General features: G+C 38.9%; 1 long non-coding RNA gene across 1 annotated transcript in view; it reads right to left on the bottom strand.

Moving 5' to 3' along the window:
• The window catches only part of LOC139031729 (uncharacterized), a 2010631-nt gene that overhangs the window by 1413342 nt on the left and 582967 nt on the right, over positions 1–14322 (bottom strand). Inside the window, exon 3 of the long non-coding RNA XR_011484201.1 lies at positions 10147–10203. This is a non-coding gene — a long non-coding RNA (uncharacterized lncRNA). The remainder of the gene's footprint in view (positions 1–10146; positions 10204–14322) is intronic.

Below are 14322 nucleotides of genomic sequence, written 5' to 3'. Positions count from 1 at the left end.
ACAGTACAATGGCTCATAGAAGAAGTAACTCAAATTTTCATTTGCCTCTTTTATTTGATCAAATCTAGGGAAGAAGGGAACGGCAACCCACTCCAGTATTCTTGCCTGGAGAATTCCATGGACAGAGGAGCCTGGCGGGCTACAGTCCATGGGGTTGCAAAGAGTCAGACACGACTAGTGACTAACACACACACAGGGAATAAGCAGAGTTTGTGGGCTGGTCTTGGTTACCCCAAGTCATCTTATTTGGGAAGCTAATTAATTTAATAGTTTATTGCTCACATTTCTGTGACACATTTCGGTGACACTTATATAACTTAGTATTTTGACACTTTCAATCTGTAAATATGCACAGGTTATTGCTATACATAGTATACAGGCTCCATATGTGTCTTCTTCAATTCTTTATCCCTAGCACCTAGCAAACTTCTTGACAACAGAGGTGAAGGTCAATATTAAGTCGGACAGTAAGCAAGTGGTTAAGAGTTCAGACTCTGCAGACAGACTCAGGTCCAGATTCAGACTCTCTCACTAGCTAGATGACCTTGCAAAATCCCTTAGTCTCTCAAGACTTAACTTGTCATATATAAAATGGGGATACAGATGATAGTTGGGACACAGGGATGCTTTGAGTATCAAATGCAAGCTTGCATTTAAACTGTTTACAGAGAGCCTGATATGGTAGCCAGTGCTTTAAAATGGGGTTAATATTATGTTATATTTCTTTTTTAGTGAATTTTTTTTTTTTTTTTAGTTGGAGGCTAATTACTTTACATCATTACAGTAGTTTTTGTTATACATTGATATGAATTAGCCATGGATTTACATGTACTCCCCATCCCAGTCCCCCCTCCCACCTCCCTCTCCACCCGATCCCTCTGGGTCTTCCCAGTGCACCAGGCCCGAGCACTTGTCTCATGCACCCAACCTAGGCTGGTGATCTGTTTCACCCTAGATAATATACATGTGTCAATGCTGTTCTCCTGAAACATCCCACCCTTGCCTTCTCCCAGAGTCCACAAGTCTGTTCCATACATCTGAGTCTCTTTTTCTGTTTTGCATATAGGGTTATCATTACTGAATACTACTCTCAGCAAAGTGTCAATGAAATACCACCCCTGCTTCATGAGAACCTGACCTTGAGTTAATTCTCTAGCTCAACTTCCCTGAAAAAGCTGATAAGAATAAGAAAGTTAACAGGCAATACAGCTAATGTTAAGAAATAACCCTGAGTATTAAACTACAGCTGGACCGGGAAGAACTATAAATAAACCACAAATATATGATGAATACACCATGCTTTGAGATTCTCTGAGTATTGCATAACACATGCATTGCATGAATATGTGGTGGTTACTCTGGAAGTTATGCATATGAGGTTTTAAGACAGAGCAGCCCTTTATCCACTGATCTTGTCTCCTTGGACCTAAAGTTGTCATCTGGAAAGAAGACAGTTTGGGGATGGCTGTGTGACCTGCTGCCTGGACTTCCAGCAGAGGAAGCCTTGACATGTCCTGCCAGCCCACTACAGCTTCTCTCCTCCTGTCATCCTGGCAGACTCCCAGTGGGGCCTCTTGTAGTCTCAAGGGTCTAATGCTCACCAAGCCTGAGACAACTGCCTGGTGGTTCCAGGTCTGTCCAGCAGAAGGGACCTCCTCAGTAAATTGCCCAATGATCTTAGAATCCTAGGACTAGAAGTAATCTTATATGCCATCCCCTTGGACAAGTTACCCAATGTTGGAAGCTCTTCTGCAGGATTTTCAACTGGCCAGTTCATCTCTTCAACCGTTTTTTTCAACCACAGGTAGAGATGTACTTTGTAGGAATCCATTTCATTGCCATGCAGTCCTCATTATAAAGGGCTTTGTTCTACATCAAAATCTGCTTACCTGAAGTATCTAACCATCAGTTTTATATATATTTTTGTCATGAGAGCGACACATAAGTTTAGACTCTTCCCATGATTACTACTTACATACTTTCAGGGATCAATTTTACCCTCCATTAATCTCTTCTTTTTTTTTCTTTTTTTAGCAGAAATATGTCAAGTTTCCTCAACTAATTCCTATTGTCTTTGCCATCTTTCTGCCCTTTTTCCTGGACTAAGTCATCACATTATTCTTTCAGTACAATTTTTAGAGGAAGTGGTATTATCCTTTACTCAGGGTAAATGTAGGCTTCTTAAAGCATGGCAATTTATTTTAAATTATAGGAATAGGAAACAATTATGATATTATAAATTGGGAAAAGCAGAAGTTGCAGAAAACAAAACACTAAAACACATAACAAATATATATATATACACACATATGTATATACATGACATGAATGATCATAAGTAATAAAGATACCAGCAACATAGTAACATAGTGCTATGCCTGAATTCATGTTTTGGAGAAATACCACCTGTATACAAATTTTGGCACTATAAATGACTAAGCATGAACATTTGGAAAAGCTATTTGATTTCTCTAACTCCTAGTCAGTTGCCCCATCTGCAAAACAGCAAAAGCAATGGTATAGATTTCACTGGGCTGTTGATGACAGAAATAATCAATGTAAAATATTCCATGTATACTTAGTTGAGAGCAAACATCATGTAAATCATTATTACACGCTGATAAAGATTGCTAGCTCTCAGTTTAAATCTCTGTTCACTGTGCATGGTGACTGCAGCCACGAAATTAAAAAAGCTCTTTCTCCTTGGAAGAAAAACTATGACAAACCTTGACAGCTTATTAAAAAGCAGAGATGTCACTTTGCCAATGAAGGTCCATATAGTCAAAGCTACAGTCTTTCCAATAGTCATGTGTAGATATGAGTTGGGCCATAAAGGAAGTGAGCGCCGAAGAGTTGATGCTTTCCAACTGTGGCGCTGGAGAAGACTCTTGAGAATTCCCTTGGACTGTAAGGAGATCCAACCAGTTAATCCTAGAGGAAGTCAACCCTGAATATTCATTGGAAGGACTGATGCTGAAGCTGAAGCTCCAATATTTTGACCACCTGATGTGAAGAGCTGTCTCAGTGGAAAAGACCCTGATGCTGGGAAAGATTAAGGGCAGGAGGAGGAGTGGGTGGCAGAGGGTAAGATAGCTGGATGGCATCACCAACTCAGTGGACATTAGTTTGTGCAAATTCCAGGAGACAGTGAAGGACAGGGAAGCCTGCAGCTCATGGGGTAGCAAAGAGTTGGACAGACTTAGCAACTGAACAACAAAACTATTTACTAAGAAGTCTTAGGCGAGGTATTTATCCTACTTCCATCTCCATTTCCTTAGATGAAAAATGGAGATTGTATCAGATTATATTCTGCAAAGATTAGTGTAACTATATGTCTAGTCTGATATTCTTCTCAAAACTTGCCACTTCCCTCATCACAAGGTAGAGTCTATGCTTCCTTTTCCACCTGGGTAGGCCTTTGTGACCACCTGGCTAGTAGGCATGGGGAAATGATACCATGTGACTTTCCAGGCTCACTCATAAAAGGTGATACAGCTTCCACTTTCCTTTCTCTCTTTCTCTCCCCTTGGATTTTTGCTTTTAAAACTGTCCTCCATGAAACCTAGCAACCGTGAAGCTACCAGGATGAAGAGACTACAGAGAAATAGAGTTTCATCAAGAGCTGCAGCTATTTCAGCTTCCCAGCTATTAAGTCTTCATGGCACAGGCCACAGACTTATGAGCTAGTAAGTGAGCCCTCCGATCAGTCCACCCCCATCATCTGATCGCAATCATATGCGAGGTCTTGAGTGAGGAAAAGCATACTGTGAGATAGGTTACTTAACCCCAGGATCATGAGATAATGACACAATGATTGTTGTTGTTTTAAATCACCACATTTGGGGATGATTAGTTAGGCAGCAATAGACAGCTAATGCAAAGCTAGAAGAGTATCTGACTCATAAGGCTTATGAGAATTAGATGACTCATATAAACTGCTAAACGTAGAGAAGTGCTTCTCAAACTTTAGTGTCCAATTCTATCACCTGAGGGCTTATTAAAAACAAACTCCAGGACTCCACCCCACAATTTCTGATTTAGTTAGTCTAGAGGGACGCCTGAGTGCTTAATTTCTTTTTTTTTTTTTTTTTTTTTTTGTTTTTGGTTTTTGTTTTTTATTTTTTATAGGAGCATGGTTGATTAACCATGTTGTTACCATGGTTACCATGTTGTGTTAGCTTTAGGTGTACAGCAAAGTGATTCATTTATTCATATATGTGTATTTATTCTTTACCAAATTATTTTCCTACTTAGGTTGTTACCAAATATTGAGCAGCTTTCTCTGTGCTTATACAGCAGGTCCCTGTTGACTATCTATTTTAGTTATAGCAGTGTGTACATTCCAATCCCAAACTCCCAATCTATCCGTCTCCACCACCCTTCCCCCTAATAATAGTTTGTTCTCTAAGTCTGTGAGTCCATTTCAGTTTTATAAATAAGTTCATTTGTATATATTTTTTTGATTTCACTCGTAAGCACATAAGTGATATCATACATTTTTCATTGTCTGACTTACTTCCCTTAGTATGATAATCTCCAATTCAAACAATGTTGTCGCAAATGGCATTATTTTATTCTTTTTAAGGACTGAGTAGTGTTCCATTTCATGACTGAGAGACTTTACTTTCACCTTTCACTTTCATGCAGTGGAAAAGGAAATGGCAACCCACTCCAGTGTTCTTGCCTGGAGAATCCCAGGGACGGGGAGCCTGGTGGGCTGCAGTCTCTGGGGTCGCACAGAGTTGGACACGACTGAAGCGACTTAGCAGCAGCAGCAGCAGTGTTCCATCTTATATATGCACCTCATCACCTTATTTATTCATCTGTCAATGAATATTTACGTTGCATCCATGTCTTGACTATTGTAAACAGCGCTGAAATGAATGTTGGGGTGTATGTATCCCTTCAAACCATGGTTTTCTCTGGATATATGCCCAAGAGTGGGATTGCTATATGATATTGTTGTTCTTCAATTGCTAAGTCATGTCTGACTCTGAGACCCCATGGACTGCAGCATGCCAGGCTTCCCTGTCCTTCACTATCTCCCCAAGTTTATTCAGATTCTTGTCTATTGAGTCCAGTGGCTGTGCCAATTCACATTCCCACCAAGAGTGTTAGGAGGATTATCTTTTCTGCACATCCTCTCCAGCATTTAATGTTTGAAACTGTAATTGAAAAACTCTCAACAAACACAAGTCCAGGACTAGATGGCTTCACAGGTGCATTCTATCAAACATTTAGAGAAGCGCTAACACCTATCCTTCTGAAATTATTCAAAAATTTGAAGAGGAAAATATACTCTCAAACTCATTCTATGAGGCCACTGTCATGCTGATACCAAAACGAGACAAAAAGTAAAAGTGAAAGGGTTAGTCACTCAGTCGTGTTCAATCTTTGTGATCCCATGGACTGTTGCCCACCAGGCTCCCCTGTCCATGGAATTCTCCAGGCAAGAATACTGTGGTGGGTAGCCCTACCCTTCTCCAGCAGATCTTCCCAACTAGGGGATCAAACCTGGGTCTCCTGCATTACAGACAGATTATTTACCATCTGAGCCACAACGGAAGTCCCAAACCAGACAAAGATATGACAAAAAAGAAAGAAAACTGTAGGTCAATAGTCCATGGAGTCACAAAGAATCAGACACGACTTAGTGACTGAACGATAACAACAAATAACAATATAGATGACCATCCATGCAAAAATACTCAACAAAATACTAGCAATCTGAATTCAATAACCCATTAAAAGGATCATACACTAAAATCAAGGGATTATGTTATCCCAGGGATATCAAGAATTTTTTCAATATCCACAAATCAATCAGTGTGATACTCCACATCAACAAACTGAAGAATTACAGATATTTGATGTAATCGTCTCAATAGATGAAGAAAAAGATTTTGACAAAATTCAACACCCATTTATGATTAAAATAAAACTTGCCACAAAGTGAGTAGAGAGGGAATATGCCTTAACATAATAAAGGCCATATATGACAGGCTTACAGCTAGCATCATACTCAATGGTGAATAGCTGAAAGCAATTCCTCTAAGATTGGGAACAAGACAAGGATATCCACTCTCACCACTTTTATTCAATATAGTTTTGAACATCCAAGCCATGACAATCAGAGAAGAAAAAGAAATAAAGAGAATCCAAATTGGAAAAAGAAGACGTCAAACTGTTACTGTTTGCAGGTGGTATGATACTATTATAAAAAATCTTACATGTGTCACCAGAAAACTACTAGAGTTCTTTTTTTTCCTTTGTGAATTTTTATTGACGTATACTTGCTCTACAATGCTGTGTTAATTTCAGGTACACAGAAAATTGATTCAGTTATATACTTATTCTTTTCCTGCTTCTTTTCCATTATAGGTTATTATAAAATATTGAATATAATTCCTGTCATTGTTGGTTATCTATTTTATATATAGTAGTGTGTATTTGTTAATCCCAACTCCTAATTAATTACTCCTCCCACTTTCCCCTTTGCTAACCGTGTTTGTTTTCTCTGTCTGTGAGTCAATTTCTGTTTTATACATAAGTTCATTTGTATAATTTTTTTGATTTCACATATAAATGATATCATATGATATTTGTCTTTCTATGTCTCATTTACTTAATTTAGTATGATTACCTCTAGGCCCATCCATGTGCTGCAAATGGCATTATTTCATTCTTTTTTATGACTGAGTATTATTCCATCGCATATATATACCAGATCTTCTCTATCCATTTATCTTTCAGTGGACATTTGCATTGCTTCCATGTCTTGGCTATTATAAGTAATGCTGCTATGAATACTAGGGTGCATATATCTTTTTGAATTGAAGTTTTCTCAGATGTATACCCCAGAGTGGGATTGTAGGATCACATGGTAGCTTTAGTTTTTAAGGACCTTCCATACTGTTCTCCAGAGTGACTGTACCAACTTACATTCTCACCAACACTGCAGGAGGATGCCATTTGAAGCACACCCCTTCCAGTTTTACTATTTGCAGACCTTTTGATGATGGCCATTTTGACCAGTGTGAGGTGTTACCTCATTGTAGCTCAGCTGATTCTAAAGCTGATGCTGTTGCTTTGGTGATCAAATTTGAAAACCATGACATACATCAAACACTCAATTATTAATTTTATTACTACCATTTTTAAAGTTCTTACTGTTTTTATTTCATGAAACTTAAGTATTGCTAGTTTCTTTGGGTACAAAGGAAATTTATACTCTCTCCATAACTTACAGCTTTATTTCTTTTTTTTCCCTAGTGTTTATGACAATGACTGTCACAAAATAAGTGCTTAAAAATTGCTTTTATGGGAAATATGAAGAGTCCCTACATCAACTGATATAAAGTAATGAATATAATGTAATGAAGTGAGACAGTGTAAAAAAAAAAAAGAACAAGACACAGAGAAAGTGGGGGAGAGAGAGAGGGAAGGGGAGGGACAGACAGGAAGGGAAAGGGTGCAGAATTTTACATTCTGAGTTCTAAAACTTTACTCTTTACTATGATAAGTTTCACATTTTCTTTCTCTAATTTTAAGATGTACAGTCCATGACAGGAGCATCTTGTATCCAAATCCCTCTTTCATTTCTTCTGTTTCTTTAAAATAGAATGATAAAATAACTGAAGGACTGTCTAACAGAACCAGCAAAAAAACACTTATCAGAATCTTGTTTTGATTTTATTTTATAGCTACTGTCTAGTCTGATAAAAAATGCATCAATTGTTTGGATGTTTGAGCTCTGTCTTTAGCTCAAGATGCTGGTACATCAGCATTCATCTTATTGACAAGATCTTATGGATATGAAAGAATAAAAATATGACGGGACAGAACAAGACTCAAGGATTCCCTGGAGGCCTCTGGTTTCCACATAGTCCCAATTTTAAAGGCATTTACAAGGTTGGCCATGTCTAAAAGCCCTATTAGGATTTCAAAGCACATATTTAATATTTGGCCTCCTCCTTTCCCATCCCATGAGGAGGAAGATCATGGGAACAAATCACACAATCTATATAAAAGCTCTCCAAGTCTGTAAAGCTCTACCTATAAACACTTAACACAATTAGAATCTTGTTTTGTTATTTGCAATAGCTTGTAAGTCTTATTAGGAATTCAAATATTAGTTTGCATACTATACAACATACATGATGTGCTGAGGACCATTCTGTACCTATTTATTTGTAAATGCTTAGGGAAATGCATAAAAGGAGAAAATGTGGTACTTGCCTTAATGTAAGACATGATTTTAAGAAAAAGGCAATATTTTTAAATGAGACAAAGTTTACCTTTTTAAACAAGCACAAGATCAGTTGTTTTTCTGCTGAAAGCCTTTTGGTATCATATTGCTTTTAGAAAACAAACTTTTTATGAGCGTGGACAAAATATTCAATCAGGTGTTTTTCATAAGATGTTGTGTTATGTTATGGGCTTCCATGGTGGCGCAGATGTTAAAGAATCTGCCTGCAGTGCAGGAGACCAGGGTTTGATTCTGAGGTTGGGAGTATCCCCTGGAGAAGTGAATGGCAAACCACTCCAGTATTCTTGCCTGTGAAATACCATAGACAGGGGAGCCTGGCGGGCTACAGTCCACAGGGTCGCAAAGAACTGGACATGACTGAGTGACTAACACATTCACTTGTCACTATGTTACGGAAAAACCCAAAGGAACCTTTGGCCAACTCAATACAATGACTGGCAAAACCTCTATGATCTAGCTCAGCTTTCCATCTAATTAGTCTCAACATTTTCATCTCTTGTATAAGCCTATCACCCCTTAGATTCAGCAGTCATTCTAGCACCCACAATCCTCTTTCATATTATCATGGCTTTGTATGTATATTTTTTCTTTCCTTCAAGACATCTGTCATTGGTGTTTATATAGTCTCTGATACATAGTAACCATACTGTACAAAATATTTCTAGAATCACTTATTAAATATGACCCTACTACTATGTTATTTCAACCTCTGCCTGTGCCAACAGACTGCAAGATGAATGGTAGGCTTTTTCCCAATTATCATTCTTGCATTATCCCACAAAACCTAGCAAGGTCCCTGGTTAACTGAATGAAAGAAGGAAAATACATATATTCTAAATAATTAGCATTAAATAAAATATAAAAATAGAATTAAAAAATAGCATATGGTAGGATCAAAGAGATTATGGACAGTTATTAAACTAGCAATAAATTTTAGCTAAGAATGATTTTCAGGAGGAGGTAAAATGTTGATCTTAATGAACTTATGTCAAGTTGAATCTTTAGAAGCCAGTTAATGCTGTGGGCGAAGAAACTGCACCGATAACACAAAAACTTACATATCCATCAATCTTATTTGTAAGAAGAAAAACAATGTGTAGAATTAGGAAATGCACAGTTGCTAATGGCATATGATGTATCAATATGTCATTAAGAGTTGGAACAATCATAAGATATGAATTTATATCTATTTTAATAGAATAATAATCAGAGTCTTTAAAGTAAATTAATTACACAAAGTCTAACATTGAGTGTCAGAACTAGGATTCAGAATGAGAGCATGCAGAAGCTCATGGTATTTTCAATATATAACAAGGTTATTCAGATATTAAGAGAAAGAGAAGAAATGTAGCTTTCCCATGGTAGTGTGTTTACTAGGAAAGGCAGGAAAAAAAAAAAGTATTGAAACTACTATTTATTCACTTGAGCTTTTAGTAAAGCTGCATTCCAGGGATACAGTGGTAAGAATCAAAATAACACAAATAGGTAGCCTCTGTTCTTGTGGGGTTTGTGAGAAGCAGGCATAAATTTAAAAATCTACATGAATTATGCAAAATTTACAACTCTGGTCAATGTGATTTAAAAAATAAAAGTGCTATCTAGCGCTGAGACAGCTAGGATGGAAAGAACAGATTGGAGCTTGCCTCTCCTTCTGATGTGATGAAAGAGTGTGGACCTGAAAGAGAAGCCGGGACCCACAAAGGTGTGTGTGTTGGCAGAGGGGAGTGCTCAGAAGGAAGAAATAGTTCAGGCCTAGGAAACAGCAACCGCCAAAGTGTGGCAACAGGAAGGATGGTCTCTTGTTTAGGCAACTGAGGAAAAACTAGTGTATTCTACACTTTTTGACCCAAGAGAATAGTATATAGAAGTCTTCTTACCTTGAAATCTGGGAAAAGAGGAAGATTTTGTGTCTAGTAGTCTTCTTACATTGAAATCTGGGAAAAGAGGAAAATATTGTGTCTAGTAAAGATCAACTTTGACTTGAATTAATGCATCCAACTGGGCTTATCAAGTGTTTCCCCCTTTTTAACCATCACGCTTCCCCCCGTGGTGGAGATATCAGAGGAAACACTGGAGTCACAGACACTCAAGCCGCAGCATAAGATGGATTTGCTCCAGGATAATCTCTAGAAGGGTTGTTACCAATTTCCTTAATAGGCAATGTAGTGGCTGCTCATGGAGAAGGAAATGGGAACCCACTGCAGTGTTCTTGCCTGGAGAATCCCAGGGACGGGGGAGCCTGGTGGGCTGCCGTCTATGGGGTCACACAGAGTCGGACACGACTGAAGCGACTCAGCAGCAGCAGCAGGGTTGTTCAGAAATCTGGGACATGCAACAATAATAAGCTTAGTCACGGATTGTGCCTGATTTTGGCTCAAACCCGTAACTTTACCAGTGAGGTCAGTTTGGGCAGGAAACAAAATTTTCTGAGCTTCAAGTTCTTTGCCTATCCCAATACTGCAATGAGTTAACAGGAGAAGAAACATTAAGTTCTAAACACGTGTTCAGCACCTCACCTTTTCTTTCCTCCCTTCCTCCCTTTATTCAATTCTGTTTCATCTCTTACACTATTGGTGCTGCTTTCAGTCTTCCGACAAAATGCCCTCTACCCACCCTTCCTTCTCCATTTTGGTCTGATACCTTTTCTCTTTTATTCCTGGTGATAAATTAAAACAAAAAAAACTTATTTTTATTACCTTCATGATGTATTGAATCCCAAAGAGTGTTATTCTATCATCAGTTCAGCTGCTCAGTCATGTCTGACTCTTTGTGACCCCATGAACAGTATGAACAACAATATTCTCTCATAAACCAGGACTAATCTCTTCCCTGTCGAAATGACAGTGTACACCAGGCTGTATAATCACATTGCTTTCCATAGGACCAAAAGAGAATAATGCAAGGAAATGACACTTTCGTCTATTTCAAAGTCAAAAGGTTTCCATAAAACTGTGTTGAACCAATGACACTCACTTGAAAATATAGAGTCCTTTGTATGGGGGTAGGGTGAGGAGTCCAAGTAACAGGCTACATATTTAATCTCTTACCCTTTCTCTCCCCTTTCTTTCCTTTATTAAACTCTGCTTCATCTCCTTACACTATGTGTACTGCTTGGCACGCTTAAGTTTGCTTCCGTGGTGCTTCAGACAGTAAAGAATCTTCCTGCAATGCAGGACACCTGGGTTTGATCCCTGGGTTGGGAAGATCTTCTGCAGAAGGGAATGGCTACGCACTCCAGTATTCTTGCCTGGGAAATCCCATGGACAAAGGAGCCTGGCGGGCTACAGTCCAAAGGGTCACAAAGAGTCGGACACAACTGAGCAATTAACATTTTCACTTTGAGGTAACAGTTCATAAAGATATACTTTCTTTCCCCTCAATTTATAATAACCTCTATTTCATCAAAACCACCACTTAGATCCATATTTCCTTTTAATCATTTATCCATTATTAGAAGTACTAAAAAGACAGGGGTGAGGCTTAGAAGGCCAGGTGTCTTAACTAGGGAATGTGCTTGGTGGTTAGTTAGGGATATTTTGCAATTCTTCTTGGCTGAGCCTTTGTATTCCCTATTCTGAGGAAGCAAGCTCCTCATGCCTACAGGAAACAGTGCCTTCACGTTAATCCAAAAGCAGCAACCTAGCTGTCCCTCTGAATGTTGTTTTTAAGAAACATAGACAGAAAAAAAGGAAGATGGTCCCATCCATTCTTTCTATCTATATGTAGTCAACACTCTGCTTTCTCCCACAATGCTATTTTCTTATCTGTAACTCCTTCACTCTTTGATAAACTCCTTGAATCAAGAGGCTTTATCCTGTCCACAACTGTATACCAAACACTTAGTTAACTGTTCAATAATGGAAGTTTAAGTACAAAATAGGGAAAGATTGCCCCCTACCTCAGTGCATCTACCATTTACTCACCATGGGCTCTAGGGTCTTTTCTTAGAGCTCAACATTTCTCATAGGAAGAAACCAAGGTCGAGGGGGAAACAACATTAAGTACCTGCCATATGCTAGGTACCACGGTCTGCATTTTTCATACATTAGTCTCACTTACTGTACACCACAGCTATGGTAGTTTGTTTCCTCCTGTCTTACACAAAAGAAAAGAAAACCTCAGAGAAATTGACTTTATCAAGGTCACATACGAAGAAAGTGTCAGAACATGAATTTGAAGACATGGCCAAGATGGAAATAACTTGTCTTTTGGTTTAGGTGGTGGGTGGAGGGGCTGACGCTGGAGGAGAGAAAGGAGAACAATGAGAAATGAAAGTGGTCTCAAGAGTGTACACATCCACTGGTGTATTTAAAATGGATAACTAATAAAGACCTGCTGTATAGCACAGGGAACTCTGCTCAATGATATGTGGCAGCCTGGATGAGAGGAGAGTTTGGGGGAGAATGGATACATGAATATGTATGACTGAATCCCTTCACTGTTCATCTGAACCTATTGCAACATTGCTAATCGGCTATACCCCAATACAAAATAAATGGTTCAAAACAAAAGTGGTACCAAGAATTTCTACAAGTGAATGGGAAGATAAACTTTGTGAATATTACAAAGAATTTCTATAAGTGAATGGGAAGAAAAACTTTGTGAATATTACTTGAAAAAAATCTCAAAAGTGATTTGAATTTTACTTTATTGGATCTCTAAGTATAATTTGATTATCCATATATCTAGCATTGTTCCCAGTCTGTATTTTCAATATGCTTAGTTGCTCAGTCATATCCGACTCTTTGCAAACTCATGGACTGTAGCCCACTGGGCTCTTCTGTCCATGGGGATTCTCCAGGCAAGAATACTGGAGTGGGTTGCCATGCCCTCCTCCAGTATATTTTCAATAGAATGACCTATAATGACGTTAGTGATGACACTGCTGTTTTAAGAGGTACTTATTATTAAATTCTTATACACATTGCATAATTAGAATGGGAAAAATTAGCCATATATAGTCCTATGCTACAACTGTTAGATCTCTAATTTTGTGAGCCAAATGGCTTGGCATAGAGGACCTGGGTTCCCTCTGGGGACTGTTTTGAGCAAAAGCAATCAGGCGGTGATGCAATTATAACACCTGCAAATATTATTGTAACCTTTTCTACCCACTCTCTACAGCAGGTTGGTTCCCAGGGAAGCAAAGTCTGAAATGGAATTTAGCATGCAGGGTGTTTATTGAGATGTGCCCTTGGGAGCAACACCTGTGGAAGGGATGGTGGGAAGTGGAATTTGCTTGGCACAGGGAGAAGTCAAGCACACGGCCAACTACAGCCTGCAGCCAGACAGAGAGTTCTGGGGCTGGAATGCACTCTGCTCAATCACATTCAACTCTCTGCAACTCTCCGACTGTAGCCCAACAGCCCCTCTGCATTGTCCCAAGGTGGACCAAGGTCTGGGCCCTTATACTCCTGGACTGATTAGTTACTCAGTGTGGGTCATGCCAGGAAAGGACTTGACCTTGGGTGGGGCAGCTCTCTGCAGCCAAGGCAAGCTCTGCAGGAGCTGATAGCTGAAGTCTAAAAAGGCTGTGGCCTGACCTCAGCATTAGCACTGGGGAAACATGTCTCTCAGGGAAGTGGAATCTGAGTGGTGCAGGAGGATACAGAGTCCACCACAGAGTCTAAACCATAAACTCCCCTACCTAGATCTTTACTAATGCAGTGAAATCCAACTACGGGAAGTCATACCTTCCTGTAAACAAAAACAGTGGCTATGCGGTTTTTTGAATCTGCATACTCTTATTTATGAAACTTACAGCCCATTTACAGATTTAAGTAAAACAGAGATTTTTGTATGCTTTATAAATGAGCTTACAGACAGACTTCATGTGGTATATTATTCAGCTCAGCCTACCATAATAACATAGTATAGACTGGGTGGCTTAAACCACAGAAATGCATTTTCTCATAGTGCTGGGAGCTAGGAGACCTAGATCAAGGTGCCCACAAATTTGATTTCCGATGACAGCTCTCTTCCTGGCTTTCAGAGGGTTACTTTCTTTCTGCGTTCTCACATGACCTTTTCTCTGCATATGCCTAGAGAGATAA

Source organism: Odocoileus virginianus, chromosome 28 (genome assembly GCF_023699985.2).
Source record: "Odocoileus virginianus isolate 20LAN1187 ecotype Illinois chromosome 28, Ovbor_1.2, whole genome shotgun sequence".
In the NCBI taxonomy this organism is placed as follows: Eukaryota; Metazoa; Chordata; class Mammalia; order Artiodactyla; family Cervidae; genus Odocoileus; species Odocoileus virginianus.
This window is presented reverse-complemented; position numbering and strand designations above follow the sequence as displayed.